Source organism: Mastomys coucha, unplaced genomic scaffold, assembly GCF_008632895.1.
Source record: "Mastomys coucha isolate ucsf_1 unplaced genomic scaffold, UCSF_Mcou_1 pScaffold6, whole genome shotgun sequence".
NCBI lineage: Eukaryota > Metazoa > Chordata > Mammalia > Rodentia > Muridae > Mastomys > Mastomys coucha.
The window spans coordinates 15,302,904-15,308,771 of NW_022196912.1; positions in this window are offsets into that span (position 1 = coordinate 15,302,904).

Here is a 5,868-nt window from a genome sequence, read left to right on the forward strand (position 1 = left end):
ACCATAGCAGGAAGTCTGTATCCAAAAATCGAGCCTACAATTCATTTCTTGGTGCAGCAGAACTATCAACTCTCAGCTTAGCTACAATGGAGCTAAAATCCTTTGGTGATGTGAGGGTCATTGAAATACAGCCTTATTACAATGAAACCCAATGTCTAAAAATTGTTCTTATTTTGGGCTTGTACCACAGTAAGAGCCAAGATTTTAAACTCTACTAAATACAAAACAAACAAAAAGACTTCATGTATTCATGTTCATTTAAGAAAATACTAGTATTGATGTATTATTTTTAAGTATACCGTTAATATGTTTGGAATTACTTAAAATTTATATTGAGAAAATTGTATTTTCACTATTGCTGTAGACGAGCATCTACATAAGACTGTTAAATTCATTGTTGTTTTATATCAAACTACTTTTATAATATTTTTTATTGTTATAATATTTTATAGATTTTAAGGAATATGCCAAAAAAGATATTGTAGGTATTGAAGGGGAGGTCTATGGGAAGAGCGGTGGTACAAAAGGGGAACAAGAATGTGATTCAATTCTATTTAATTAAAATATGTTTTTAAATGTTAACAAATTCAGATAAATTGAAATCATGTAACTTTTCTCACCATAATGCGATAAAAGTTTAAAAACATAGAGTTGTCTTGGTTATTCATTATAACTTCATGGTAAGATTTTATTTAATGAAGACACCATGTTCTACCTGCAGGAAACAGAGAAATTCATCTCAAACTGATGGGCAACTTCTCTCTGGCTAGATTTCCTAATGCTAGAAGGTTCTATGCAGGCTTCTGGGGAATATAAATATTGAGATATATACCCCAGACATATTTTCCCATAGACCCTAGTATTTAGATTATAGTGTTTAAGTGTGTAATGTTTATGGTATTCAAGGTTCATAAACCTGTTTCACACTAAATGAAAACTGTCTTTATTACATCGGGTGCCAGAAAGGAAGAAGACATTTTTAAGATTGTGGGAAAAAAATGTACAAGGTCCCCCAAGATTCAGGGAAATTTACAGAATGGTGGACAGAAAGAATAAAAGGGCTAAAGGAGGGGGTTATGCAGGGTGAAACACCATTTCCAGGACATAATGCAACCAATACTCATGAGCTCACATATGCTATGGTTGCCTAGACAAGTGTTGATCAAGACTGGACCATTAGTGTTCTGCATGGCAGCAGAAGGACCTCACAAGCCCCTTCACTCACTGGAAGCCACTGACACATGATCTGTTGCTAGGGGAATAAGTCCTTTTCTTAGGCAAGTGTGTCCACTGGCAGATTTCCTATGCTCTGATGGCCCCCCCACCCATGTGCATATGGGAAGAACTAATTGGATTCTACATTACAAGAACTTTTTTATTTTTAAGAAAAAGATATTCTGGCATAATGGTCCATACCTTTAGTTCCAGGGGCAAGTGGATTCCTGTGAAATTGAGGCCAGCATGGTCTACATAGCAGTAACAGCCAGGGTGCCATAGTGAAACCCTGCATCAGAAAGGAAGGAAGGAAGGAAGGAAGGGAGGAAGGAAGGAAGGAAAAAGGGAGGGAGGGAGGGAAGGAGGGAAGGAGGGAAGGAAGGAGGGAGGGAAGAAAAGAAGAGGACATGAAGATAGGAAGGAGATATATTGGTGGGGATCCAAATGGAGTGGGAAGAATGAATGTATGGAAGAAGGGATGCATATAATCAAGATACATTGTATAGATGTATGAAATTGTTAAAGAAATAAAAAAGTTGCTATTTTAAAAATTATGAGAGTGAAGGATATACCTAACAGGAAAACAAAACAAACAAACAAACAAAAAAACAATAAAAAAAAGACATCTTGTAAATAACTGGTTACTATTAAAGAAAAGACCGTGGCATTACAGGTAAGGTTGTGGTAAAGAATATTAAAGACTATAACTTCTAATAGATTAATTATTTCCTACCGGGGCTGGATATATTTGTTAGACAAGAGGCTCCTTTGGTGAGAACTGAGAGATGCACTTATCTGTGGCTAAAAGATATGTATTTATAATACAATTGGAGGGTTTCATCTGGAAAAGCAGCAACAAGAAATTCTCCTCTAGACCCTCTGACCTCTGCAAGCTAGATTTATGCAAGTTGGATTTACAATACTAGGCATGACCCCACCTATTAAGCAGGACTTAAATCTAAAAGACACCTGTTAGTTACCCCAAGATCTAAGTGCTACATCTTCATCACTGGGGATATCGTCATATCTTGTCGCTGTTACAGATTAATGCTTTCACCTGAGTGTAACTATTGATTGCTTTCCATAGACAATTCCTTCTGGTACTGAGAGATATTCCTCAAGAGAAGGCTTCTGAATCAGATATAGCCAGATTCCTCCAGGTCCTGTTTCCAAAGTGTGCAGTGTCTTAAGCAATATGGTCTTACCTTCAGGGTCTAAGAAGTAGTCTGTATTATTTTAGAGGTCTCTTAGACCCTTTCAAGCACCAACTCAAAGGGAGGTCTCCTTTCCTGCCACCAGGGGAGAGTAAAACTATATTTTATATGTAGAAAGTACTAAGGAACTACCAACAGTTTGAAGTGTTCTCTACATACTCCTTCCGATTTTGAACAGTTCATTCCCCAGCGTGTGGCAGTATTTTGAAGACTGTGGTCTAGGTGATAGAAATAGATTCCTAGTGACAGGCCTTCAAAGTCAATGCCTCTGCCACAGCTCCTTCTGCCGTAGACTGAATACACCACTATAATGGTGGAAATCTCTCTGAAATTATGAATTATGATCAATATTTCTTCCATGCATTGTCCTATTAGGTACTATCATAGCAATGCAAGAGTAACTAATCAAGTTTGCCCCAGAGATAATAGAGTCATTGCTAGAATGAACCTGTGTGTTCCTTGGAAGACATTGACTAAGAAAGTTAAAGACTGTTGTTAGCAGAAATTAAAGGGTTGTTTTTCTGGGAGTCTGGAAGATCAGAATGAGGAGAGTAAAGGCTATGTATGCTCTTGAGGTTTCAAAGAGGAGCAAGAATTCCATCAAGAACTGAACTCACCAGGGGACATTTGTGTTACTTTCTGGCAAAAAAAAAAAAAATGAACTTCAGTTTGTTCATATCGTGAAATTTTCCATAAGGCTGAAATGAAATCAGTAGAGTTTATTAGGCAGAGGAAATCTCAGGTAGCATTGGTCTGTGATGTGTGGCTATTGCTCATTGCTTCTAGCCAGACTTACAATGAGAATTCAGAGCAAAAAGTTAAACAGAAGGGAGGACATGAAGAAGAGGGGGTTATGTGAGCATGGCTAAAGCTGTAGATAACACCCTAACCTGAGGAAGCAGTAGACAAAGTGGCCCAGACTGTCACCCAGATACTTGGAAGGCAGTGTTTGAATGCTTTTGTAGCATCCATGAAGCCCTCGGTTCTATTCCCAGAACTACAAGACTTTTTTTTTTTAAATAAAAACTTAAATTGTTGAGTGAGTGCTAGGGATAAAGCACAGTTAGATGTTAAAGAGATCGATGCTGCTAAGGAGGAGCCCAGGCCTGTACACTGAGCTAATGAATAGTAAAGGGCAAGACCCTTTCCATCAAAGACCCACTCCATGAAAGATGTAAAACTGTAAACTCATTTTCAAGACTTTCATTTGAAATGAAAGTACCAGGAAACAAAAGCCTGGCACAGAGAGCCTTCAGTGTTCCAGGTTTTACAAAGATACAGAATGCCACAGTTGCATAGAGACTTATACCGAGGATCATGGACAGCCAATGAGACCAGTCAATATGTGGTAGGATCAGATTCTCTGACCTGCAGAGTCTCTCTGAAGGCCTGGATTAAGCTATAGAAGTGAATCTGAGGTTGAAATGGACGCCCAGAATATAGGAGATGCCAGGAACATGCAATATCTACTGAAGACTGCTGTTTCCCAAGTGAATCTGGCCTAAGAAAGAGGCCGTATATGCTGCAAATAACAGAAACATAAGAGTGGGACTGAGACAGGAGTGTTCGCTCTGAGCTATTGTAGGCTTGATTTGCATAACCATAGAAATTAAAATAATAATACACTCAAAATAAAACATAGGAGTAATGTTTACAACCTTAACCGAATTTGGCAATAGATTCTTAGGACAGTGTATGAGTTACCTTTTGTTGTCATAAAGTATCATGTCCAGGCAACTTACACAAAAAGGAATTTATTTGGGTTTTTTGGTTCCAGAGGAGTAACAATGTATTATAACAGGAAGGCATGCCAGCAAGTGGCAGGTGTGATAGCAGGAGCAGGAAACAGAGTTTCCATCTTTGAATGCAGTCCTAAAGCAGATAGAGAAAACTGGAAATAGAACAAGGCTTTAAGCTCTCAATCCTACCCTCAGTGACATGCTTCCTCCTGGAAGGCGTCACCTCCTAACCCTCTCTAAGCAATGTAACCAGGAGGGCACCAAGTATTCAAATACAGGAGCCTATAGGGGTCATTCTTCATTTAAACCACCACAGGCATTAAAATCATAAACAAGAAAAATATGTGTTAGCCTTAGTTCAAATTCTAAAACCTTTCTATTTCAAGTATTGTCAATAAGGTAAAAGAAGGCTGCAATATGACTCTGTTGGTAAAGTGAACCAGCGTTGGTATAGCATGCAAGCATGAAAACTGAGTTCGAGTCCCATCACCCACATCCAAAAAGCTGGGGTTCAGTAACAAAAGCTTATATTCCCAGTACTGGGGAAGCAGAGGCAGGAAGATCTCTAGGGCTTGTTGACCAGATAGTCTATCCAAATCACAAGTCCCAGCTTCAGTGGGAGATCCTATCTCAAAAACTACAGTGAAACTGATAAAGAAAAGCATGCACATCATTCTCTAGCCCCCACTCCCATGACACATACGCATACACTGCACAAAAACAATTCACTGTAATTGGGGAGTAGAACCCTCGAAGATGGGGGCAGGGGACATTTGCAACTCATCAACCTCAGAAAATATATTCGGAGTAAGGACACATTACTGAACAATGAAAAAAAAAAAAAAAAAACAGAGCCTAGTTAAAACAAAGGCACATGGGGCACAGTGGTGCACATCTTCAATCCCAGGACTCAGCAGCCAGAGGCAGGAGGATGTCTGTGAGTTTGAGGCCAGCCTGAGTATACATGAAGAGCTTGAGGACAGCCAGGACTGCATAGTAAGTGTGTGTGTGTGTGTGCGTGTGTGTAAACAGGGAAATATAATAGGCAGTTTTACACATGATAATCACATGATGATGCCAACCTCACAGCTGATCTATTAGGACAGCTGTCATTAAAAATGATAGGTAGTGACGGGTGTTGGTAAAAGTGTAGAGAAACTAAAATGATGTGTGTTTTAAAAAACAGTTGTATAGTTTCTCCAAAACATTCAATTGTTAACCATATTATCCAGCAGTTTTACTTCTAGGTGTATCCAAAAAAAAAAAAAAAAAAACCCTGAAAACATGTATGTATGGAAAAACTCAGAACAAATGTTCAAGATGCTGAATGGACAAAACATAAAAATAATCCAATATCAAACTGGTGAGCATTTTCATACAATGGGCTACTGTTCAACAATGAAAAAAAGAGACACTGATACATATACTACATACTAAGCATAACTATATGCTTAGTAAAGAAGCCAGACATTAAAGATTACATATTTTACCATCTCATGTGAATTACATGTCCAAAAATAGAATATCTCTAGAGACATAAAAACTATCTGTTCCGTAAGAGATCACTGTAAGTAACGAGCCGGCAAACAGGCAAAAGAGAATGCTTTGGGGTGGTAGAAAAGTTTCTAAAACAGGAATTGGGCTTCTTCTAGTGGCTTGTTTCCACCAGCCAGGCCCTACTGCCTACCTTCACAGCCTTC